Below are 26,946 nucleotides of genomic sequence, written 5' to 3'. Positions count from 1 at the left end.
AAAGTCCATTGCTCCTTCAGAAGGCAGACTGCTTCCACAGGTGGACATGCTCATGCAGCCCACAGAGGCTCATTTTCAAAGGGAACTGAACAGGCCTGAATCAATTACTAGTGATTTTGGAGGAGATTTATGGCCCTCTCACATGCTGCCTCCCTTAAACCAGATGTCGTTGCTGTCTGCAGGTTCTTGATCTTTCAGGCCCTCTTTTCCAGCTGCTATGTACATCTGTGACAAAAATCTGCTACAGGCATTCTCTCTCATAAACCCAGCTATCACCAAAGCCTCAGTATACGAAAGGCCTTGCCCACTGTTTGAACCAGCAAAACATGTTCCAAAATGATTCTAATAGAATCATGCTTGACCAGTGTTTATAGACACAGCTGTAAGATAGCGTGGCCCCCCAGCCCAGTTTGGACAAGGAGAGTTTAAATAATTTTAGACTAATCATGCCAGGGTAACCTATAAGAAGAGATCTACCAACTGCAGTCCATGGATCACCAATGGTCAGCAGAACCCTTCTCGGTCATCTGCAGAATTAAATATATTGAGAACTGCGTAGTGAGAGGGGTTGGGATGCTGGGAGGGATCACAAGAAGGTCTTACCTCAGGACCCATTGCACAAAGGCTGGAGAACCTACTGCATGATTGACAGTTAACTGTACAGACGAGTTCAGACATGGGCTAAAATGAGGCATCATCATGACCTGAATTAACTCCAGTACATCTAGAAATTATATAAACCCTCCACAGTAGGCTCCATCGGGGAGACAGATCTCAGCAGGTTTCCTTGGATTCCCAGGCAATATTTTAACACAGAGACTTTTGGAAACACTGTAGCAAGAACAGAAACAAAACTGAAATGTAACTATGCAACAGCAAAAGGGGTGAGGAAAGACCTTAAAGACCCCCAGCAACTGGGGGTGTGTGTGTGTGTGTGTGTCACAATTTTCTACCTACAATAGCCGCAAACATTTCAGAATGCTGCAATCAGCGAAAGCGTCCACCTCCACTTGTTTACTTTGTGAATTGCACTAAACCAACTGTATAGTGAGTGCTAGGGAGAAAGAGATTTCACTAAGGAGACCCTGTCACAGGGCGTGCCCTCCCACCCTTTGCAAGCAGTCCTCACACACTCTTACGGAAGCTCACCACAGTGTACTTTATTAACAACAACAAGGAGTCTGGTGGCACCTTAAAGACTAACAGATTTATTTGGGCATAAGCTTTTGTGGGTAAAACCCTCACTTCTTCAGATGTATTTACAATGTCATAGCTTTGTGTCCCATCACCACAAGGCTTTTCCCAAGCTTCAATGTCTGCTATAGACAGAGGGTGAGAGATCTCACCTTGCTGAGGGTCTTGGGCTTCTTTGTCCTTCCGTCCATCCGCGCCCCTACCCCAACCCTTTATATCCATCCCCAGCTGAGGCGCTGAATCTCCTTGTTAACTGGTTAATCACCCAGTCCTAATCAATTATCCCCCAATCTGGCCCCTGCAGGGAAGCTTGCAGAGTGGGGAGCCAGCCCTAGGCTACTGCCACTCTGTCACAGGCCCGTATAAACAAAAGAGCAGGAAATCCTTGTATAAAAACTGTAATGGATTTTTTTTTTTAAATCAATAACTTGGGGGCACAGAGGATGCTGTTTCAGGAACCGGAATTTTTAAAATTTAGTCAGTCTGAAAAAATGTGAGTTGACAATGTTCCCTGGCACGTGGCAGCCGAAGTCGTTCCAGGGGAGATGGCTGAAATCACCAAACTGCAGTGGATGTTTGGGTTCCAACTTTAACCATTCCATCTCTCAGGTCACGGGAACTGGGAGCTTCCTATAGGTTACAGTCGGTCTGGGGACAGAGGCTGGCATATCAATGCAATGGAGTCATTACTAAGTGGAAGCAGGATTCTCCTAAGTGGTCCTAGCGCCTGTCTGCAGACGGTGGATGCTCTCTGGCGTGGGTTTCAGGAAGGATGAAGACGCACCCCTAGGCGGGACCATGTAGCAAGTCACAGATGCAGCCTGCTTTGAAGCTGTGATGATAAAGACTCAGCATTCCCTCTCACCTACACGTACGCTCTGCTCCTGACTAGATTCCCAAGGATGGGTCCAGCTGTAGGAATGAACGGGCCAGTACATAGGATTAGATGAGAAGTGCTGGGTTCTCCCACTATCACGATCATGGTAACCCAGGTATCCTAACCAAATAACGTGGGAAGTTACATTCTGACTCCATACATTCCCACTGAGTTTCAAACAGGTAATATTCCCTGGCCCAAACTATTCTATAAAATTGTTGTTTAACATCTGTCGTATCCCACCTCAGAGGCAGTCTTCATCACCAGAGAGAGAGAGAGATTTTTCTTGTTCTATTCAGGTTGGAAACCAAGCCCAGCATTGTGTTTGAACTATTTAGAACACCCTTTGGGATTACTTTAAATGAAAGGAAGTACATTAAAAAAATAAAGTGGCTTCATAATGTAAGAGTCTAAAATAGTCTTATCAAAACAGAGAGGAAAGGGGTTAAGATAATGTTCTTTAGTCTTACACGCAAAGCTCAAATAATTGGTTAAATCTGCACCTATCAAGGTTAAGACTGGTCAGGCTACAGGTCTGGTTTCTTCAATAAATCTTTTAAGAGTTATACATAATCTTGCTTGTGTAAAAGATTTTTGTTTGGTCCCTGCAAGTACCTCCATCATAGTTGGGTCAGTATTTCACAACAGACATAGTAAGAGTTGAGAACTAAGGGAGTAAGTGCAGCCTTTACGCTTCAGCCGCCTCACCAGTAGGTTCTGAAGATCCACACCCAACAGGCTTTGTCTCAAAGAACCAGCTTCCGAAGACAGATAAAAAACCAAACCATTTGAAGCGTGACATTTAGCAACAACGTGAAATACGAGATTTACGTGGCTGTAACAACAAGAGAAGGGTAAATAAGGGGACTGGAGAACCAAGAGACCATATTCATACAAAGACATAATACTGCTCGCAAAGAGGCAATACCATCTCTCAATTTTAATGAGCTGCCAGATTAAAATACATAAAGTTAAAAAGACTACCTGCAACCTTAACACCTTCAAACAGTAAAATCTAAATTTACTTTTCAACTGGTTACTAGTAGTCAGCCGTGTAGTTTCACTTTCTAGTTTGGAAATACATGAGCAGGACAATGCAATATCAGATTGCAAACTCTACAGAAGATTAGTAACCCCTTCTGCCACACACCACAGCGAGGCCTAAATAGCCAAGGTGGCAAAAAAAAGTGCCATCCTCTCTCTCTAACTGGTCAGAAAAATAGCACCCTGTCTAATCACGCACAGATCTGGCGATGGTGATTCGCATTCATGACCTCCAGGCAGTATTATTCCAACCAATAGCTAGGAATGAAGCCACATCCACCCACAGAAGTGCCAACTTGTTGGCAATCATTTGTCTGCTTAGACACACAGGTTGCCATAACATTACCACCCTGGTGCGTCACACTGCACTGGCTCCCTGTTGCATACACATCCAGTCCAAGGCCTGATATTCAAAGCCATCTAGGACAGGGGTGCCAACCTGTGGCTCCGGAGCCGCATGCGGCTCTTGGCTCCTTGCATGGGCGCCGACTCCGGGGCTGGAGCTACAGATGCCAACTTTCCAGTGTGCCGGGGTGTGCTCACTGCTCAACCCCCTGCTCTGCCCCAGGCCCTGCCTCCACTCTACCCCTTTCCCCCAAGGCCCCTGCCCCCCTTCTCCCGAGCCTGCCATGCCCTCGCTCCTCCTCCTCCCCCACAGAGCCTCCTGAGCATGAGAAACAGCTGATTGTGGCAGGCAGGAGGCGCTGACTAGGTGAGGCCTCATCTGGAATACTGTGTCCAGTTTTGGGCCCCACACTACAAGAAGGATGTGGAAAAATTGGAAAGAGTCCAGCAGAGGGCAACAAAAATGATTAGGGGTCTGGAGCATATGACTTATGAGGAGAGGCTGAGAGAACTAGGATTGTTTAGTCTCCAGAAGAGAAGAATGAGGGGGGATTTGATAGCAGCCTTCAACTACCTGAAGGGGGGTTCCAAAGAGGATGGAGCTCGGCTGTTCTCAGTGGTGGCAGATGACAGAACAAGGAGCAATGGTCTCAAGTTGCGGTGGGGGAAGTCCAGGTTGGATATCAGGAAAAACTATTTCACTAGGAGGGTGGTGAAACACTGGAATGCATTACCTAGGGAGGTGGTGGAGTCTCCTTCCTTGGAGGTTTTTAAGGCCCGGCTTGACAAAGCCCTGGCTGGGATGATTTAGCTGGGAATTGGTCCTGCTTTGAGCAGGGGGTTGGACTAGATGACCTCTTGAGGTCCCTTCCAACTCTGATATTCTATGATTCTATGATTCTATGACTAGCAGGGCTGCCAGTGGGCGGGAGGCGCTGGGGGGCAGGAGCTGATGGGGGGCTGCTGACGTATTACTGTGGGTCTTTGGCAACGTACATTGGTAAATTCTGGCTCCTTCTCAGGCTCAGGTTGGCCACCCCTGATCTAGGAGATCGGTCCTAACTGCCAGAGATGGCCTCTCCCTCCATATTCATGGCCTCCCAGGAGAGCTTCATTCCACCAGAACAAAGGTGTCTATTAGAAGGATGCCACAAGAGTTGAGACTCCACAGGAATTGGCCCTCTACTACTGCACTCACTCCCACGAGAGAGAAAAACAGAGACCTCGCTGCTTTCAGAACTCGCTTCAACTCTGCTTTCCCTCCGTGCGTTATAAAAACACAACATGCCCACTCTTGCCTCCACATAACAGCCTATAAACTGATCAGGTTATTTCTCCGAGAGATTGGGGAGGGAGGGAGAGAGGGAGGTACTGTGAGGTCTATTTTTAAATACTTGGGAAGCACTTAGACATTATGATATGATGTAAGTGCCTAAACAGATTCAATCTTCCAACAAGGCCTCGCTCCCTGGACTGGTACAATCCACAGCTCTAGGGGGCAGACGCAGCGGTATATATAAGAGCTGTGTGATTTAGAATTAATTCTTAGAGGAGCCACATCTAAAAAGGCTGCCTTAGGTAAGAGATTGAAAACAATAAGAGGAAAAATTCTTGTGGCTCCTCAAAGCCACCTACACACGACGCAACGTCTAAAGATATCATCAGTGAACCGTATTTTCCTCTTCTGTCCAAAAAAACAACAAACCAATAAACATCAGAGATACAACCCTTTAAAACCCTAATACACTTGTAACTGCATTAGCACAAAGATAAGCGTGAAACAGGTATCCGCATTGTGCCACGGACATATGTGAATTTCATTTCTAAAATGCACAAATAACCCCCACGCATCTATTTCTACATTCACATCTTTGAGGAACCCACTGATTGGCTGGGTAAGGAACGGAAGTGCAGCCTTGTTTTCTGCTGGACAAAGCCTCCCACACGCAGAAAGAGACAGACTGGCACATTGGCTCCAATCTGCACTGAGCTCAGAGTGAGTGATTGAAAACACAGAAGCCTTCCTCTCCAATTAAAATCTTAAAGGGGTACTATCAGGTTAACCCCCCTGTATTTACTTCCACTAGCAGCATATTACAATAGAAGCATTTTCAATATTTATTTCCCACACTTTATACGGTTTACATTCTCCATTTCTCTCTGTTTAGACACTGAAAAGAAACTAGCCAGTTTCACTTTTGTTGACAGTCTGTTTCCAGTATATTTCATAGGTTTCCTAGTGTTCGGGTTGCAAAAACCTACAGGGGAATTCCCCCCCCCCCCCTTCAAAAAGCTTTCTACTGGAATTTTGAAAAATAGTCATGGAATCATTTCCAATGGCATCGGTTTTGTAAAATGCTTGTGTTTACAAAGCCTAAATTTCATACATCACTATCTTTTTAGTTGATTGGAAGGAAAACGTGGAGGAGGGAGAGGGGAAGTCTACACTGGAGTTAGCCTAGAAAGAATAAAGTAAATCAAACTATACTGCTATAACCCACGTTTAATGTCACCCTTTTAAAAAAAAGTGTTCGTTAACCAGCATTAATCACAAACCAATCCACACTATCTTCTGAACATCGGATACCTGGAAACACAGTTCTCTGCTGCTGGTATATATTGCACACTATTTTAATGAACTTGTTTTCGCATATTGGAAGCTAGCCAAGTAGCAATAAAACAGACTCCTCCAAGGTGGAGTTCCTATTCTGAAATACACATTTATCAAATAAGTAATGATCGAGTACACATAACATCTGCATTATATAGATAAAAATAAACTCAAAACCTCCAGGAGATATAATCTTTTATTTAACTCAAAACATGTGATGCAGATTTTTTGGCCCAGTGGCTTCTGCATTCTGTGGTTTAAAGACGTTGGAATACTCCTTAGAGGTGAGCAAATCAAGGCCATGCACAGGAAGTCTTGAGGGTTGTGGAAAGCAAACTTCTTATAAGACACTCCTTAGCTAATTGCCTACCCACATTCTGGAATAAGTGGTAGTTGTAGTTTGAAAGAAAAAGCAAACCAGTGACTTCTGAAGGAAGGAGCAGGTGGACAAATTTGAACAGCTCAAATAAATAACCAGAGAAGCACAATGCTGACTAAAATACCTTTTGGGGGACGGACGGACGACTATTTTCACTAGACACAGAACCAGGCAAATCGGGGATGGCATAGTATTTACCAGAGGTGGTTTTTACCACCCTGGGAAAAACTAGTTAGTCCCAGTTTACGGCATTTTCTATTTTAAAAACGGTTTCATTAATGCACACATTACACTTCATTTTAATTACATATTCAAATAATAAATTGATTTAAGGTTGTGCCAATAAAAAGTAAAACTGCAGTGGGTGTAATACTAGTATGTAAATAGAATATTAAACATGAGAAAGTCTCTATATATTTTGGTTCAGTATCTTCTCAAGAAAGTTATACATGTAATATGAGTAATGACAGTTTTCAAAATTATATAAACAAAGTCAAAACATTTGATCATAGGAAAATGACAAATAATGCAGCGTTGTAGGCTTGACAGCATTAAGCAATCAGAAGCACCCCGAGTAGCAGATAGCAGTCCAGATCCATTGGCCATACAGCATTTTGAAGCAGAAGACCAACTCTCTCATGTAACGGATAGACCGGCCTATTCTTCAGTTTTGAATGGATGTACCCAAAGCTTGAAAAGATTTGTTCTACGCTTGCTGGACACTGATGCAATTATTTTTCCCAGCTTCCTGATTTAAACCGGGTTTAAGCCAGTATTTACCAGTACCCTGTCCTAAATGAGTTTTTCCCTGGGAAATTGCCAAAATAAACAGATTAAAATATTAAACAAATTTGCTTCCCATAAGGATTCTAGTCAATAAGCCGGTGATCACGTCTCTCAGTAGATGGCAGAAAGTAAGCCAATAAGCTTGAATTCACAAACAAGCACTCATCCTGACTTCTCAGTTGCACTTAACCAGCAGGGCCTGTGCACCCATTGGAACCAACCAACACAAGTCAAATATCCAATACTCATGCATAAGCTAACCAAGAACTATAAAAGTTATTCAGGATCATTTAGAATAATGAATACCAAGAAACCTTTAATTTGCTCAAAGACAATTTGTGAATGGAAAAGATTTTAAAAACTCAAATTATTCACTGCAAATTATTTCCCCAGTTAGTGTTACAACCCGGCATTATTAAAAAAAAATTCCTCCCGATAGGCAAGCACTTGATCAGTGTAAGTGCTGCTTTGAGTATATACAGGATGTTGCTGAAACTCTAAAAGTTGCTCGCAGGGTGTTGGCGGCTGATGGTCAACAAAAAGTTGAAGTGGCTCACAGCTAAGAGCCAGTTATTTTTATTATTGAACCAACAGAACAAATCAGATTACACCCGGGGGATTGGATTTGTTGTTTTACATAGTCCATCGGACACGAAACAAGCCTCTTATTCCAGGTTCATAAACTATGTTGCAGCTTCAACACAAGCTGATGCCCTACACAGGGAAAAAACAAACCAACCAAATCCCACATCAGCGAGTCTCAGAGCCTGGGTCAACAGACTCGAGCTTGCACTATGGGGCTAAAAATGGAACATTTACACTGCTATGTTTAGCCCTGAAGCACCGAGTCAGTTGACCTGAGCTCTGAGACTCGCTTTCCCCCAGTGTCGACGTACCCTAAGTGACTGCAATAGAGAGTTAAGTTCTCAAATGGTCACAAGAAAGGGAGTGAGGTAGGCAGGGGAGACCATAAAGGATTTTCTGTTTTTTCTCTCCCTCAATGAGTTCTTCCCACAAAGTCATAATTACCCAATGTATAATGATGTACACCTAGGAGTCAGGATTCTATTCCTTCCCCTGCCGTTCACTCATTGTGCAACCGTAGGCAAGACAACTTCTCTATGTCTCAGCGTCAAGTACTCTGAGCTCTATGGATGGAGATTCCCATAGAACTGCTTGATGGTATTAATAAAAAAGGGCCAGTAAAGAGACGCTGCTCTTTACTATAAACTCAGAGGTACAGTGCTTGCATTTCAGAGGTGTTTGCTGGCTGGGTTAAGAGTTTATATCATGAAATTCAACTCAGAGGGAAGATTGAGAACATAAGAACAGTAAGACTGGGTCAGACCAACAGTCCATCTAGCCCACTATCCGGTCTTCTGAGGCGTGGCCGGGGCCAGGTGCTTCAGAGGGAATGAACAGAACAGGGCAATTTCTCAAGTGATCCCCGTCACCCAGTTGCAGCTTCTGGCAGTCAGAAGTTTAGGGACACCCAGAGCATGGCTTGCATCCCTGACCATCTTGGCTTACAAGTCCATCAATTGCTATCCTCCTTTTTTGAACCCAGTTATACTTTTGGCCTTCACAACATCCCAAGGCAACGAGTTCCACAAGTTAATTGTATGTTGTGTGAAGAAGTACTTCCTTTTGTTTGTTTTAAACCTGCTGCCTATTAACTTCATTGGGTGATCCCTAGTTCGTGCGTTATGTGAAGGGGTAAATAACACTTCCCTACTCACTCTCTCCACACCATTAATGATTTTATAGACTTCTATCATACCCCTCACACACACACCCAGTCATCTCTTTCATAGAATCATAGAACTGGAAGGGACCTTGAGAGTCATCTATTCCAGTCCCCTGCACTCAATGCAGGACTAAGTATTATCTAGACCAGGGGTAGGCAACCTATGACACGGGTGCCGAAGGCGGCACGCGAGCTGATTTTCAGTGGCACTCACACTGCCTGAGTCCTGGCCACCGGTCTGGGGGGCTCTGCATTTTAATTTAGTTTTAAATGAAGCTTCTTAAACATTTTAAAAACCTTATTTGCTTTACATACAATAGTTTATTTCTATATTATAGACTTATTGAAAGAGACCTTCTAAAAACGTTAAACTGTATTACTGGCACACGAAATCTGAAATTAGAGTGAATAAATGAAGACTCGGCACATCACTTCTGAAAGGTTGCCGACCCCTGATCTAGACCATCCCTGATAGGTGTTTGTCCAACCTGCTCTTAAAAATTCCCATAAGCTAAACAGTCCCAATCTTTTTAGTCTCTCCTCACATGGAAGCTGTTCCAGACTCAATCATTTGTGTTGCCCTTTCTGTACTCTTTCCAATTCTAATTAGGGCTGTCGATGAATCGCAGTTAACTCACGCGATTAAATCAAAAAAATTATTTGCGATTAATCGCAGTTTTAAATGCACTGTTAAACAATAGAACAACAATTGAAATTTATTAAATATTTTGGATGTTTTTCTACATTTTCATATATATTGTATTCTGTGTTATAATTGAAATCAAAGTGTATATTATTGTTGATTACAAATATTTGCACTGTAAAAATGATAAAAGAAATAGTATTTTTCAATTCACCTCATACAAGTACCATAGTGCAATCTCTGTTGTGAAAGTGCAACTTACAAATGTAGATTTTTTTTGGTTACATATCTGCAGTCAAAAACTAAACAATGTAAAACTTCAGAGCCTACAAGTCCACCCAGTCCTACTTCTTATTCAGCCAATCGCTAAGACAAACAAGTTTGTTTGCATTTACAGGAGATAATGCTGCCCACTTATTTACAATGTCATCAGAAAGTGAGAACAGACATTTGCATGGCACTTTTGTAGCTTGCATTGCAAGGTATTTACTTGCCAGATATGCTAAACAATTGTATGGCCCTTCGTGCTTCGGCTACCATTCCAGAGGACATGCTGATGGCCCTCGTTAAAAAAATAATGCATTAATTTAAATTTGTCTCTGAACTCCTTGGGGGACAACTGTATGTCCCCTGCTCTGTTTTACCCGCATTCTGCCATATATTTCATGTTATAGCAGTCTTGGATGACAACCCAGCACATGTTCGTTTTAAGAACAATTTCACTGTAGATTTCACAAAACGCAAAGAAGGTACCAGTGTGAGATTTCTAACCAACCCAAGTTTTAAGAATCTGAAGTGCCTTCCAAAATCTGATCAGGACAGAGTGTGGAGCCTGCTTTCAGAGGTCTTAAAAGAGTAACACTCTGATGCGGAAACTAAAGAAACAGAATCACCAAAAACAGAAAATCAACCTTCTGCTGTGGCATCTGACTCAGATGATAAAAATGAGTATGTGCTGGTCCGCACTGTTTTGGATTGTTATCGAGCAGAACCCATCATCAGCATGGACACATATCCCCTGGAATGGTGGTTGAAGCATGAAGGGACATATGAATCTTTGGCACATAAATATCCTGCAACGCCGGCTACAACAGTGCCATGTGAACACCTATTCTCACTTTCAGATGACATTGTAAACAAAACGCAGGCAGCATTATCTCCTGCAAATGTAACCAAACTTGTTTGTCTTAGCAATTGGCTGAATAAGAAGTAGGACTGAGTGGACTTGCAGACTCTAAAATTTTACGTTGTTTTAATTTTGAATGCAGTTTTTTTCTACCTAATTCTACATTTGTAAGTTCAACTTTCAGGATAAAGAGACTGCACTACAGTACTTGTATTAGGTGAACTGAAAAATACTATTTCTTTTGTTTTTTTACAGTGCAAATACTCAATCAAAAATAAACAAAGTGAGCATTGTACACTTTTTATTCTGTAATTGCAATCAATATATTTGAAAATGTAGAAACATTCAAAATATTTAAATAAATGGTATTATTAACTGTTATTAATCACGATTTTTTTATATTGTGCGTTTAATCGTGATTAATTTTTTTTAATCGCTTGACAGCCCTAATTCTAATATATCTTTTTGAAATGGGGTGACCAGAACTGTACATGTATTCAAGGTATGGGCATATCATGGATGTATATAGTGGTATTATATTTTCTGTATTATCTAACCCTTTCCTAATGGTTCCTAACATTGTCAGCTTTTTTGACTGCTGCTGTACATTGAGCAGATGTTTTCAGAGAACTATCCACAATGACTGCAAGATCTCTTTCTTGAGTGGTTACAGCCAAGGCCTTGCCTACACTGCCACTTTACAGCGCTGCAACTTTCTTGCTCAGGGGAGTGAAAAAACACTCAAGAACCTTTGGTGAGAGACCTTGTCAATGGCTTTCTGAAATTTCAAGTACACTATATCCACTGGATTATCCTTGTCCACGTTCGTTCACATGCTCAATGAATTCTAGTAGATTGGTGAGACATGATTTCCCTTTACAAATGCCATGCTGACTCTTCCACAACATACCATGTTCATGTGTATCTAATAATACTTTTCTTTACTATAGTTTCAATCAGTTCGCTTGGTACTGAAATTAGGCTTACTGGTCCGTAATTGCCAGGATCGCCTCCAGAGCTTTTCTTAAAAAAATGGCATCACATTAGCTATCCATCAGTCATCTGGTACAGAGGCTTTACTAAGCGATAGGTTACATACCACAGTCAGTAGTTCTGCAATTTCACATTTGAGTTCCTTCAGAACTCTTGGGTGAAGATCAGCTTGTCCTGGCAACTTATTACTGTTTAATTTATCAACGTGTTTCAAAACTTCTATTGACACCTCAATCTGGAGCAGTTCCTCAGATCCGTCACCTGAAAAGAATGGCTCACGCATGGGAAAACAAGGTTCTGGTTTCAGGAAGATCATCACTGCAACTTGATGGAAGGCAGGTGAACTCCTAATGGGACTTTTGGAAGAGCTGCAACAGGTTGCAGTTAGTCTGGAGATGGTGGAGGAACATTTGCCGTCTAACCACCTAATTCTAGGTGAATTGTACAGAAGAGGCCAAAGAGAGACCTTTATGCTGGTATTTTCAAAAGGATGCTCACGGTGGTCAATGTTCTGCAGCCACAGCTCAGCAAGCTTTTCATTAGCGTGTTCTAAACCCTCCTATTACACTCCGCAACCCATGCGAGATGAACCATCCATTTGAAAGTGTTTTGCCGCTGCATGACTCACTGCTATACACAGCTCTGAAACTGCCAACACCACTGAAATCGACTAAACCCTCTTTTACAACACAGCCTGATAAGAGCTGAGTGTGTGTAACCCACCAATAATTATGCCAGGGATTAGTACTGCTTATTAAACACAAACAACCCCCACCCCAGACAGTCCATAGCTAGTTAAAACCTACCTCCCCTCTTCTGAGAAGGAGGCCCGTTAAATCAGATGAGAGATCTAGTCCAGCGCCACCACTGACCTCTTGTGACTTTGGGGAGTCATTTTGCCTGTGTCTCAGTGTCTCTGTTACGTGGCAATAGCACTTGACTTCATAGGGCTATTATAGGATTTAATTCATTCACATCTATCAAGCACTTGGGAAGTCTGGATGGAGGTGCTGAAGAGTGCGACGTATTATTCCTCAAGCCACAAATTGGCAGCTGGAGGAGGTCATACTACTACTGTTAACAGAGGATTAATTAACTTTCAACACCATCCTGCCCCTTTGAGGGGGACATTATTATTTCCCTTTTAACACAGAGGAAATGAAGACTAAAGCAGTGAGATTCCCTCTGTGGCCTGGACAAGTCACATGTCAGAACAAAGTAGATCTATCTAACTACAAAGCAGGGTGGATAAAAATCAATGATTTTTTTGATTGAAATCCGATTTTTTTGATAAAATGCTTTCTGAGGAAAAACCTATCTAAAGATAGTTTTAATTAAGATACATTATAGCTCAAAGATATCTCATCATGGAATAGGGATGATAAATTCTAATTCTATAGTATGAGACAATATATTCATGTAACGTTTAAGAAAAGTTTTGTGAGTTGTAATAGTTCATGGATTAGGGACACAATCTTATGGGGTTCCATAGGCCTCTGTATAGATTATTTAGGTTAATCTTTCTATCTACCAAATGGGACTCAGTGCTCAGTCTAGAAGATACCATCAGAGATGCTTAGTTTTGCAGTTCTCAAACCGTGGATGTGTCTTTCCAGAGATAACATGCTTGTTAACAGCAAAAATGATTTAAAATAAATAAATAAAATAATGTATAGAGGTGAGAAATAACAGACCTCAACCCTATTGTCCCTCTGCAAAAACCTACAATGGCAGCAGTCTGTAAGAGAGACCCAGTTTGGGAATAAGAACCATTCAAGAAATAGATGTTTGCTGATGGTGTTTTAAAGAAAGTCACACCAGTGAACTGGTGGAAGTCATTTAAGCACTTGGATTCAGAGACTGCTGAAGTGCTAATCTCGCTTTTAACAGAAGTGGCTCCTTCTGCCGGTGTAGAAAGAATATTTTCTTCCTTTGGACTAATTCATTCCAAATTGAGAAATCGTTTGGGACCTGAAAAAGCAGGAAAGTTGGTTTTTCTTTTCCAGATTATGAACAAACAGGAAAATAAAGGTGAAGACGACTGAATTAGCAGCAGAAGCCAATATTTTAAGTTTCTCATGTTGACCTGGCTGATCTAGTCGATTTAATTTTTGTGGGTTTTTTAAAATATTTTAACTATTTTAGTTAAAAACAATTTTAATAAAAACAAACCTGATTTTAAAAAACTTGAATGTTTAACTAAATTCAAAAATTCATATGCTTGTTTTGTTAAAATATTATGTGTTTGCTGTTGAAGAAAAAAATCCAGAATACTTAACATTGTTGTTTTAGTTAAATAAAACAATTTAAATGTCTGTCTAGTGATGTTCTCCTCCTAATACAGCATGGCAAGAACATCCTCCAAATATTAATAATTAGCCTGTTGAATTGGAGATATTTATGAAGTCATTGAAGCAGATAGTTCACCTCCCAATTACCTTTGGTAAATGAAATAACCAATCATTCATTTTCTGATATAGCTGTAAAACTCACCTGAAAAGTTTTCAAAATAAGTCACTTAAAAAATGTATTGGGTGTACCTTCTAAAAATGAAACCTACATCTACCTCTGAGTTGTGAAGAATATGTATCAAGTTATAACAACCAACAAGAATGCACTTTTACGTAGAAATCCATGATTGAATAGAGTCTTCCTGACTAGTGATTTAAATCAATTTGATTTAAATCAAATCCACCCTGCTACAAAGTTCACCTCTCTCAAACTGGCAGTTAAGAGGAGTGCTGTAAAGAATGGTTTAGACCAGTGGTTCTCAGCCAGATGTCCGGGGCCCCCTAGGTGGCCATGAGCAGATTTCAGGGGGTTGGCCAAGCAGAGCCAGAATTAGACTCACTGGGGTCCAGGGCAGAAAGCAGAAGGCCACCGCCTGGGGCTGAAGCCTGGAGTCCTGCCACCCAGGCCTGAAGCCGAAGCCTGAGCAATGTAGCTTTGTGGGGGCCCCTGTGGCATGGGACTGAAGGCAACTGCCCTGCTTGCTACCCCCTGATGCTGACCCTGGCTTTTGTATGCAGAGTAGTTGTTGTGGCACAGGTGGGCTGTGGAATTTTTATTGCATGTTGGGGGGGAAAGGGGGAGAATAAAAAAAGGTTGAGAACCCCTAGTTTAGACTAATGACACGCTATGTTCTGAATGGAAACTAATTCCACCCCAATCCATTCACCGGACCAAGACCTTACCGTGTTGAGGAACAGCTTAGGTGTCTCCTACAAACTTTTTCCACGGGAGGGGTGTGTGTGTGTGTGTGTGCGCGCGCGCGCGTGTGTGCGCTCTCTCTCTGAAAGCATCAAGCCTGGTTGCATTAATAAAAAGCGACAGAGCCAGCAGTGCTGTTAACCTGCAGACGGGCTAGGTTCTTAAAGAAAACATTTGCACAACAACACGCGAAACAGAGAGCATAGTCCAAAGCTGGAAAAAAAGATTTCTGAAATCAATGAAACAAGAGCTCTCACGAGATGAGATGGGAAGAGTTATTTCTCTATAAACCAAAAAGGGATTCTTTGAAGTAGATCAATCGTCTTGCTAGAAATCCTATCTGCCCCACTGTCTGAGCAGTATGTTTCATAGAGAAATTGCTTGTTCAGTCACTATGGATTGTTTTTTAGTGACTGTAACTTAGGTTGGGGGCGGGGGAGTAGTGCAGAGGGAATAGTTACAGAGCGATAAATTAAGCAAGAGAAGGAAGACAACAAAGGCTAAAAAGGAAAACTGTGGTCCACTAATTTATTACACCAGGCAACCTGGCAAACCCAGATAAACGCACATCTGAACCATAACCAATTGGAACAAGGCTGGGGCCGAAATCACAAATTTACAACAGGGATGGGACCAGATGATAACGCCCATCCTGAAGGGAGAAGCCTTGAGTAGGAGATTTGACAGCCCTCCCTGCACTTCTCGATGAGAGTTTCTGTAAATTCGGGGGCAAATATAGTATAGTCTACAGAGCCTACAAAGCAGTCAGCCGGCTGATGTCGTTATCTTTAGTGCAGTGGTGCAGCCCTCAGGGACTTCCGGTCCCAAAATTCAATAAGTCATCTTGAGAGAAGGCAGCTCTCCATGGGCTTCTCTCAACTGTTTTTAGTCACGCATGCCCACTCTGGTTTTGTACGGTTTCCCATTTTGCTCCAACGCCTGAATGAGCCTTATTCAACACAGGTCAAAAATCCATCTGTAATGATCATCACACACACCGTACTTGTTCTGTTTGTACTGTACCATAACATGCCAGCCTGTGCCCTCCGATTGTTCGCAGCCCTCTAGGGTAGAGATGTAGTAGTTTAATACAGCTCACCCGACAAAAGCATCTGATTGTGTACTTACAAGTTTAGCAAATCTAAACACTTCTCTGGCTGATGTTTGAACATCCCCCAAATCATTTCTAGAGCAGATCTTTTAGGAGAACATCCAATCTTGATATTAAAATTATCACTGACAAAGAAGCCACCAAAGCCCTTGGTAAGTGATTACAATGATTAATTACCAGGGTGGATAAAAAACAATTATTTAAAAAAAAAATCCATTTTTTTTAATAAAATGCTTTTTGGAGGAAAAAACTATCTAAAGATGGTTTTAATTAAGATACATTATGGCTGAAAGATATCTCATCATGGAATAGGGATTAGAAATTCTAATTATATAATATGAGACAATATATTCATGTCATGTTTAAGAAAAGTTTTGTAAATGAGTTCCAATAGTTCATGGATTAGGGACCCAATTTTATGGGGTTCCAGGGGCCTCTGCATAGAAAGATTAACCTAAATAATCTATCTACCCAATGGATAGATAGAAAGTGCTCAGAGACGCTTAGTTTTGCAGTTCTCAAACTGTGGATTTGTCTCTCCAGAAGTAACATGCTTGTTAACAACAAAAATGTTTTTTAATAAATTATAGAGGTGAGAAATAACAGACCTCAACTCTATTGTCCCTCTGCCAATTTGTGTACATAGAATCAATCTCTTACCTCTCTCTAAAAAGTGCAAAGTTTCAAAAAGTTCAATGAATAGAAGATTGTTGGGGGTGGAATAGGCCTGGAGATACATGTGAGAAGCAAGGGACATATGCTTGTTTTGTTAAAATATTATATGTTTGCTGTTGAAGAAAAAAATCCAGAATACTTAACGTTGTTTTAGTTAAATAAAACAATTTAAATGTCTGTCTGGTGACATTCTCCTCCTAATACAGCATGGCAAGAAAATCCTCCAAATATTAATGATTAACCTGTTAAATTGGAGATAGTTCACCTCCCAATGACTTCATAAATATCTGCTTCAATTACCTTTGGTAAATGAAATAACCAATCTTTCATTTTCTGATATAGCTGTAAAACTAATCTGAAAAGTTTTCAAAATAAATCACTGTTTAAAAATGTATAGGGTGTACCTTCTACAAACCTACATCTATCTCTGAGTTGTGAGGAATATGTATTAAGATTATAACAACCAACAAGAATGCACTTTTATGTAGAAAACCATAATTAAATAGAGTCTTCCTGACTAGTGATTTAAATCAAATCCACCCTGTTAGTTACTCTCACTGTTAAGCGCATTGGGTGCTGCCATCCTCTCGTTAGTGAGGAGGTGCAGCCTGCAAAGATGACAGGTATACAACACTACATTTCAATCCAAGTAGAGGCACTGTGCATACTGGGACCTGTTGTCTCCATAGGCTGCAACTGTTACAATACCGGCGAGAGGCTGCACTCAATTTTGTGGTAATTAAGTGCAAGTCCTCAGACGCTTGGAAAGTAGCCCATTTGATCTTCAGCTGGAGAGTTACTAGTTACCCCAAACTCCACAAATTTGATTAATCCTTTTACTTGAATGTTCCACTTATCAGCACCTGTGGAAATAGTCATAGCTTGGAATGTCTCTGAGATAACTAGGAACTCGGCTTCGTCCCACTACTTCCCAGGAAGTTAACAAGGAAAATATTTGTTCTCTGTCACAAAAGCTTGAGAACGTACTAGCCCATGGAAAATCTGGAGCAGCAAGATTTATTAGACTGGTCAAGTCTACAACTGCTGCCTAGGTCATAAGAAGTGGTAAAAACGGACTGGAATTCTGTAAAACTTACCAGAAACTCAAGTTGCACGGCTATTCCTTGGAAACTCTGAGCAGCAGCCAAGGACTTTGGGGGAGGAAGGACCACACAGGAGAGAAGAACCAACTACAAGCCAAAGTCAATGCAGCAGTACCACTGTAGGTAAGGTTGTGTCACGACTTCTGCGTAAAGATCCACCTTTCCAAGTCCTCTGCAATCAACGTCCTTAGTTGGAGTCCTTTGAAATCTTGTGTGTATCAGAAAGGTGCAGGGTAAACTTAATGACCCAATTTTGAGGTTATGTGAACTAGGGGTTGCGGAGATTACATCCTCCCCCCACAAAATTAGCCATTTTTCAAAAAGTTTCTAGGTGGGTCCCCATCTCCCCCCCGAGCCAGAGATCAGTCTGTCAATTGAGTTTTACCCATGGCACTCACTAAATCTATGAGGGACTCAAACTGAGAATGGTATTTAAGACAAATGTAAATTTTTGTCTGTGCAAGCGCCAATACAGAAAATTGGTTACAGGATTTCCATTCCCGCCATTTTATGTTTTAAAGATTAACTCTTGTAAATTCTCTAAAATCCAATCAGTTACCCAGATTGCTCTGAAATTTGGCATGCCTTATAGGGGGCCTGGGTAGCATTAGTGATCCAAATGTGGGGTCATTTGACCGAGGGGGTTCCCAAGTTACAGACCCCCTCCCCAATAACAGTTTCCTGCTTCTGCCTGGTCCTGTTAAACTGAAGGTGCTAATCACCGGATGAATCAGACCTCTGAGACTGATGGGCATGAACTCACCCTTCAATTAACAAAACTAAACATAAATTAATCATAAGCCCCCACCCAAGACAAAAGGAGTTTTAGACTGATTGGCGGGATGTTGCTATGATCTGAGTCATGGGTGGCAATTTTATTGTGAGGAATCGGAGTATTTATGGGGGGGGGAAATTGGACACAACTGCTTGCTGAGAGGGGAGTGATATTACGGGGCGGAGTGGGGGAATAGGGAGAAATGGGAAGGGTGGTAGGGGAGAGGAGAGGGGCTGGGGGCTCAGGTGAAGGAGGGGCTAGGGCTAGAGACAGTGGAGGGGTGGGACACTGGGAAGAGAGACATGGAAGTCAGTGGCGGGGAGAATAGAGGCAGCGGCACCTATCAGCCCCAGTCTGCCATCTCATGTTGCGCTCAGATCTGACTCTCTGGGAGTCTGAGTCCCCTCACTGCCCCCCATGTATGTGCCAGAACCTACCAGGGTTGGACCCACTTCATGTGAGCCAGCCAGGTTCTGGGGGAAGGCTCACCCTTTTGGGAGGGTCTGAGACCCCCTCCCTGCCCCCCATGTGAGTCAGGATCTGGGGTAGTCCTGCCCCTTTGGATGAGGAGCTGAGAACGGGTATACTTCATGCATATCACAGGCACTCAAGCACTCAGGACGGGGACGGGAACACCCACTGAGAGTAATGGAGCAGGTCACAGTCTCAGAGCTATTGTGTTCACCTCCATAGGGTGTTCTCATTGAGCTGAGAACAGCACATTGAGGTGAATAGACCATTTCGCACCTTTCAGAGCCTCCAATGCTGCAGATGGATGTGTAAAGGAGGACTCTCTCCATCATCCTGTGGCCAGGTCTACACTATAAAGCTAGATCAATGCAAAGCAGTTTATAGCGACCTACCTGTGCATGTGTCTACACTCAGTTGGTCTCCCATCGATGTAACTGCAAATTGCCCCATTAAACTGACTGACGTCTACACTACAGAATTACTCCGGTATAACTACATCGCTCAAGGGTGTGAATAAGTCACACCCCTGAACATAGTTACCAACCTAAGCGCCAGTGTAGACAGCCTCTTGCGGAGGTGGATTAACTAAGCCAATAGGAGAAGCTCTCACCCGTCATCTTAAGAGTGTCTTTTCGTTAATGTGGTGGAGGATGAGAAGAGGAGTTTGGGGACAGATGACTGGGGGAATCCAGCTGTGCAGCGAGCCAGGACCTATTTTTGACTCCGCCGCAGTCCAGCCAGTCGGGCACGGGCGAGCCTGATGCAGGCAAAAGAACCCTGGGTAAGTGTAAATTTTCAATTGCAGGGGTGGTGCCCCCAAAGTAGCAGGACACATTTCTGACTCAATAATTTTACTCGAGAGGTAGTGGTACGACCAAGAGGGAGAGCTGATATCTGCTAGAGAATTAGGCGGGAGAGAAAAGGGCATTTGGAACAGTTTGTCTATGGATACAGGGACGTCCCTTGAATCCTCCTGTGAGACTGATGAAACTTTGCTGAAGGCACTCTGCAATCCTCTGCCAAAGGTTTCTAGGGAGGGCTGCTTTATTTATTTCTTCCTCCCACACCACTCTGCAATAACGTCAGCAGGCACCATTTCTATACACAGGCTAACAGCATATGGGCCCAGACAGCTTCTGGACACCAGCAATAGCTCTGCCTGTGTTACCCTCAGCAGTGAGATAGCAGCTAAAATCAACCCCACCTGTGGAAAATGGCACCAGTATTCAGTGTCAATGTCCTATACTAGTAGATTCATGCAACCAGGGAATACCCTCCTCATCGCCCCAACCCCGAGGGGGCCATACTCAACATGGCTGGTGCTGCAACAGGTGCTATATACAAGCAATCCCAAGCAGAAGTGAGAACATTGGCTCGCCTAAAGTTTTCAGCACTGAGGAGTGAGTTTGGCAGTGAACAGAGTGACAATGGTACCTCTGTATGTTTTATCTGCACCAGCTGCCATTGTGGCCTTCAGGGGTTCTCCACACCCATGGAGCACCCAAGCCAGATAAGGAAGAGATAGAAGAGGACTTGGGATGTCATGTTCAACGAAATCTTGCAAGCCAGTGCTGCACTGGACTGTGAGCACAGGGCCTGGAGGATGAACATCGTGGACAGCCTGGAGAAGGCAAGAATGGAGAGAAGACAGACCCAGAAGTCCCAGCATGAAAAGCCGAGGGAGATGCACCAGGACATAACAGGGCTTCTCAGGCAGCAAACCACAGATGCTGCAGGCTCTGGGGGACCTGTACGTTCAACAACCCCAGGCTCATGTCCCTCTGCAGCCCACTGTAAAAACTCAGTATCGGGACCACCCTAAACCTCCCTCCATATTCCATGTGGCATCAGGGGTCACTGACCTTCTCCCACCACTCCACCCTGGGGGACATTAAAGACAATCACAGCTTCACATACACTGACCCATGAAAGCCACAGTTGTGTAGCTACATGAACATGAGTGTTCTTTCCCCTTCATAGGTTCGGTTCTCAACATTTATAAAGCTTTTAATGTATTTGTTTTAAAACAGCATGGGGTTTGGGGTTTTTTTGTGCAGATTGTTTTACAGAATAAAATTCTATTATTTGGAACATAATGCATCTTTATTAGTTCACAACATACGCTGCTGAGTGCTCGGCAGTTCCGAAAGCGACCAATTACCTGTTACTGCACACAACTCATAGGATCAGTCGCAAACAAAATTAATAGGTGCTTTGACAATGTTATATTCCTACATGCACAGCAACACCACACAATTCCTACCAGACCATAAAAAGAGCAGGGCCAGGTACAGTATACAATACCTGTTACCATGGCTCACTGTTAAAAATAGTCTTTCACAGCCTCCCTGAGCCGCATAGCTCCACGTTGAGTTCTAATAGCCTCTGTATTTGGCTATTCAAATTCAGCAAACAGCCACTTCACTTCCTCTGCCAGCGGAAACTTTTCCCTCTTTGCTTCTCAGATATTATGCAGGACACAGCAGGCAGCTATAACCACTGGGATATTTTTCTCACCAAGGTCCAATCTTGTGAGTAAACAACGCCAGCGTCCCTTCAAATGACCAAAAGCACTTTCAACTGTTATACTGCACCTGCTGAACTGGTAGTTGAATCCTTCCTTGGTGCTGTCAAGGTGACCAGAGTATGGCTTCATGAGCCAAGGGAGAAAGGGGAACGCTGAGTCCTCCAGAATCACTATTGGCTTTTCAACATTGCCAGTGGTAATCCGCCAGTCAGGAAAGGAAGTACCTGTTTGCAGCTTTCTGAAAAAATCCTGTATTCTTCAAGATGTGAATATCATATGCCTTCCTTGACCAGCCCACATTGATGCCGGTGAAACATCCCTGGTAATCCACCAGGTTGCATAACCATAGAAAAATAGCCCTTTCTGTTTATGTATGCTGTGGTAAGGTGGTCTGGTGACAACAGAGGGACGTGTGTGCTGTCTATCACCCCTCCTGCAGTTCGGGATCCCCACTGCTGCAAATCCATCCACTATATCCTGCACTCTGCTCAGAGTCACAGTCCTGCATAGCAGGAGGCGTTTAATGGCCCACCACACTTACAAAACAGCAACCACCGCAATGGATTCCCCAACTCCTAATTGGCTCCTGACTGACGAGTAACAGTCTGGCATTGCAAGTTTCCACAGTGCAATTGCCACTCACTTCTCCACTGTCAGGGCAGTTCTCATTTTGGTGGCCCTGCCCTGGGGCAAGCTTGGCACACAGATCCAGGAATGTGGCCTTATGCATTCGAAAGTTCTGCAGCCACTGCTCATCAGCCCAAACCTGCATTATGATGCGATCCCACTAGTCAGTGCTTGTTTCTCAGGCCCAGAAGGGGCGCGCCATCTGCAGCTGCTCCATGAATGACACTAACAACCTAGACTTGGTTCTTGTTATGTCCCATGGCAACCTGTCCTCCAAAAAAATAGTTACCTTCCCCACCCACTCAGTTCTTCTCGCGGCTCTGCAAATACTTCAGGATTGTGCGTCCTCTGCTTGTTACACTCATGACAATAGTGCAGAGTTGTGCAGGCTCCATGCTTCTGTCAGACGACAGAGAGTGAGGAGTGTGCCGCGGGTTTATGGGATTTTGAAAAAAGGTACAAAAATTATGGGATACAAATATTATGCAATGGAGACCGTAATAAATATGTAATAACCTACATTGCTTGATACAAAAAGATGTATGTTTTGTACCCTCTGATGTGAGTGGGCAAGGGAAAGAGCAGCATGTATACCTTCAGGATCCAGTATGCATCATTTCAATGCCTCCACCATTTAGTGTGGGTACACGTACCACGCAGACCGCACCTGGAGCATATCTAAATAATTCCCCATCGGCTACTGTCAGCTCCGGGGGATAGAAGGAATCCTGAGGGTGAGTGAATGGGTTGTAGAAGGAGGTGAAGAGCTTGCACATTTCAGCAACTGGCATTGGCAGAGTAAAGGTGTGTGTGTTACTGGGATGCATTAGAGCATTGCTGAAAAAGGGTAGGGTTAAGGTTGCATGGGCATCCTTAACTGTGAAGTTCCTGATTTTCAGAAGTTTGAGATTTACTGAACGCTCTGTAACAGGTCAACATACCACCTCTTTATGAATATAGCTTTTTTGCCACTGAATTAGAATATTGGTCTGTTGAGTTAAAAATATCACCTCACTACAACAGGCCCCAGCAGAGACATGGGGCTATTAAAAGATTACAAAATGGGCCAAGCGGATATGGGAAAGCAGTAGATGTGATAAGAGTTTTAACACAGATCCATGTGACATTATCATAAGCAAATTAGGTAAATGTGGGTGAGATGAAATTGCTATAAGGTGGGTGTACAACTGGTTGAAAGACGGTACTCAAAGAGTAGTTATCAATGTTCGCTGTCAAACTGGGAGGATTTATCTAGTGGGGTTACTTAGGAGGTCAGTCCTAGGCCCGATACTATTCAATATGTTCTTTAATTACTTCAATAATGGAGTGGAGAGTCTGCTTATAAAAATCCGCAGATAACACCAAGCTGGGAGGGGTTGCAAGCACTTTGGAGAACAGGATTAGAATTCAAAACGACCTTGAGAAATGGGAGAATTGGACTGATATCAACAAGATGAAATTCAATAAAGATAAGCACTTAGGAAGGAAAAAATCAAATGCATAACTACAAAATGGGGAATAACTGGCCAGGGGGTAACACTGCTGATAAAGATCTGGTGGAGGGCATAGCGGATCACAAAGTGAATATGACCCAACAATGTGGCGCTGTTCAGAAAAAAGCTAATATTCTGTGGCGTTTTAACAGACGTGTTCTATATAAGACACAGGAGGTAACTGGCCCACTCTATTCAGCACTGGTGAGGCCTCAGCTGGAGTAGTGTGTCCCCAGTTCTGGGTGCCACACTTTAGGAAAAATGTGGACAAACTGGAGAGACTCCAGAGGAAAGCAACAAAAATGATTAAAGGCCTAGAAAACCTGATCTAGGAGGAAAGGTTAAAAAAAAACTGGGCACATTTAGTCTTGAAAAAAGATGACTGAGGGGGGACCTGGTAACAAGTCTTCAAATGTGTCACATGCTGTAATAGAGTCAAGTCAAAGTTTCCCCAAGCCAATGGCTCATTGGGCTGATGCGTTTAAGGAACATCAGTCTCATAGCCAACAGTACACAACGACACAAGTACAATGTGGCCAGCATCACATCCGACTGCCTATGACTGCCCTAACCCGATGGATCAGGTACCCATTTTGCAGCTGAGTGAACTGGAAGTGGCCTTTCTGTGTAAGATCATGCAAAACTCAAAAGTCCATTGAAGGTAGGACAAAATGTCATCAGCTTAAGCTGCAGCAAAAGAGATTCATTAGATATTAGGAGAAACTTTCTAACTATAAGGATAGTTAAACACTAGAATAGGCTTCCAAAGGAGACTGTGGACTCACCATCATTGGTCAATCTGTTCTTAAAAACCTCCAAACACCCCTCACAGATGGCCTAGGTTTAATTTGTTCCTGCCTCAGCTCCAGGGGCTAGACCTGATCACCTCTGGTGGTCCCTTCTAGCCCTATATTTCTATGGTTCTAACCCATTCCCAGCCCTCGCAAACCAGGAAGAAGCATTGGGTGCATACAAGACAATATCTTTAAACCACGACAAGACTGGCAACATTTTATATTGGCTTCTAGACCTCTGACTAATGTCTTGTAACACTGTCCGGCCCTGTCTAGCATCAATGACCTTGAAGATTCAGAAGCCAGGAAATAGTTCTCCAAACTTATTGATTAGCTGAGAGTTGCCCAACATGTCACTTACAAGGTCCTTAAATGTGGCCTGTAATTGCCATTAGATCTGCCATGTTAGATACAGAGACACGTTCCAAGAAGTTGCCAGAAAGAAAGCCCAGACAAATACTTCTCGGAAGGGGAGAAGGGACTCAAATAAGCAGTGTCAAATTGATGCATCTTATCACACAACACAAAAGAAGGGCTGTTTATAATCCCAGCAAAAATGTAAACTCAAGAATTTGTCATTCACATTTCCTCCTTTTCAGACATTGCAAAGATTGTGCAAAAGAAGGAAAGTCTGCCTTTCCTGTCCCCCGTTAAGGAAGTATGCTTCCCTGTGAATGCTCGGGGAGGAAGAGCAGGCCTTTCTGTTTCAACAGAGCGTTTTTGAAAGAAAAGAAAGCCTAGAAAAATTTACTCACCAAGTCGGAATTTTACAGGGGAGAAGGGGGGAAAAAAAACAAAACAAAAAACAAAACCCTATTTAGAAACCTAGTGGAACTTTCTGGGGGTTGCTGGAAGAAGGTCACCACTCACCATCAAACTGGATAGTTTGAGAACTTTCTCCGAATACTGAGGGAGGGAGAGGAATCCCTTCAACAATACTTACAATTAAACAACAAGATATTAAAATTGGGAAAATAGGAGAAAAAAAATCACAATATTGCACAGAGTTTCAATAGAACTAATAAAAGGTTATGCATCTAAATGTAAGAAAAGCAGAAGTTTGGATCTAGACAGGAGATAATGAAAGACTTTAACCAACACTATAAACTGACAAGACAGAAGAGGAAGTCAGAGTAGAAAAGCATCAACCACAATACAATACAATACATGATCAATACCACAGGTATTGGTAGCAGGTCTCAAGGTGCCACAAGTACTCCCGTTCTTTTTACATTTTTAGGGACTTCCATGGGCCAATTTATAATTGTGTATATTAAGTTTCTCTCTATTTAAGTTACAAAGCAATTTTTATATGTTATAAAGAACAGATCTGTTAATAGATTAAAAAAAGCCATTACAAAAGACGACATCTCTGCTACTGAGTAAACTATTATAATTAAGACAAAACCACAACAGCAATCAATAGAGGAAATGAAGTCTCCCCCTACTGCCACAATTCACAGCAGCTCAACAGGGCCAAGCTACACTGGAGTTTCGAATTGGAAAAGTACTGGGGTGGACTCCTAAAGTAATATGCTGTGACCCATGTCTGTTTATCTTGCTATCAGGGCAGGGAAAATTGCCTGTAGTGACAGATGCAAAAATCAAATCTTTCTTACAATTGTAAGATAATCCGAACTGTTAGAATACAAAGCAAACATTAGTTTGCTTTACTGTATGTCTTCAACTATACATTTTATCTGTTTTTAACCACAACCTGCATATTAGCAAAACTTTTTATTAACTGCTCCTGAATATCAGATTTTAACTGGTATGACATAATGTAATAAAAATGCTTGTGTGTCAGTATAATACTTTAACATGACGTTCTTAACTCCTGTTACAAAAATGTACAATGTGTCACAAATACTAGCATTATTACAGAACAAGCAGTATCAACACCAAATCCCTGATTTCACTTCAGACAACACAGAAAAGAGGAGAAAATATGCACCGTTCTTTCTGGAACAAAGAGATTCTTTCCTTCCAAATATTTGGGACTCCTGAAGGCAACAACAAGAAGCCTGGACTCCGATCATATAAGTTACAGTCGCCAGACTGTGAGGACTTGTCCGCACTGGCCAGGGTATAGTGCCATGTCCATGCCCAAAGAGCTGGTATTAAGGCACAGATCGGCAGGCGTGAGCTCAGGGTTGTTTGCGGTCTAGCGCCACCCCAGATGGCTGCAGCGATCCCTGTGACTCCATAAAGCCCTTTCGGATCCGGGGACGCACCAGAAAACACGAGACTGCTCTTAGTCCAGGCTGGCGAGCAGGAGGTTCGGCACCCGGAGCCCCGGGACAGGCTGCCAGCCGGGAATCTCACCGGAGAACAAGTGCCCAAGGCTCCCACGTGGAGCCAGCTCGCCCCCACCCCACCACTGAGAGGGCCCGGAGCCCCCTCCCTCTCTCTGGG

The 26,946-nt window shown here is 42.8% G+C and overlaps 1 protein-coding gene across 4 annotated transcripts in view; it reads right to left on the bottom strand.

The window, feature by feature from the left end:
* Positions 1–26,946, bottom strand: part of TNPO3 (transportin 3) — an 83,362-nt gene that overhangs the window by 54,982 nt on the left and 1,434 nt on the right. For 2 of the 4 annotated variants that reach the window (XM_005281295.5, XM_005281296.5), the window contains exon 1: positions 26,486–26,625. The exons of the other annotated variants lie outside the window; for them this stretch is intronic. The gene's annotated coding sequence lies outside the window, so the exon portion shown is untranslated. Of the gene's footprint in view, positions 1–26,485; positions 26,626–26,946 lie in introns of those variants that run through there. 4 annotated transcript variants of the gene reach the window in all.

This window comes from Chrysemys picta, chromosome 1 (assembly GCF_011386835.1).
Source record: "Chrysemys picta bellii isolate R12L10 chromosome 1, ASM1138683v2, whole genome shotgun sequence".
NCBI lineage: Eukaryota > Metazoa > Chordata > Testudines > Emydidae > Chrysemys > Chrysemys picta.
This window is presented reverse-complemented; position numbering and strand designations above follow the sequence as displayed.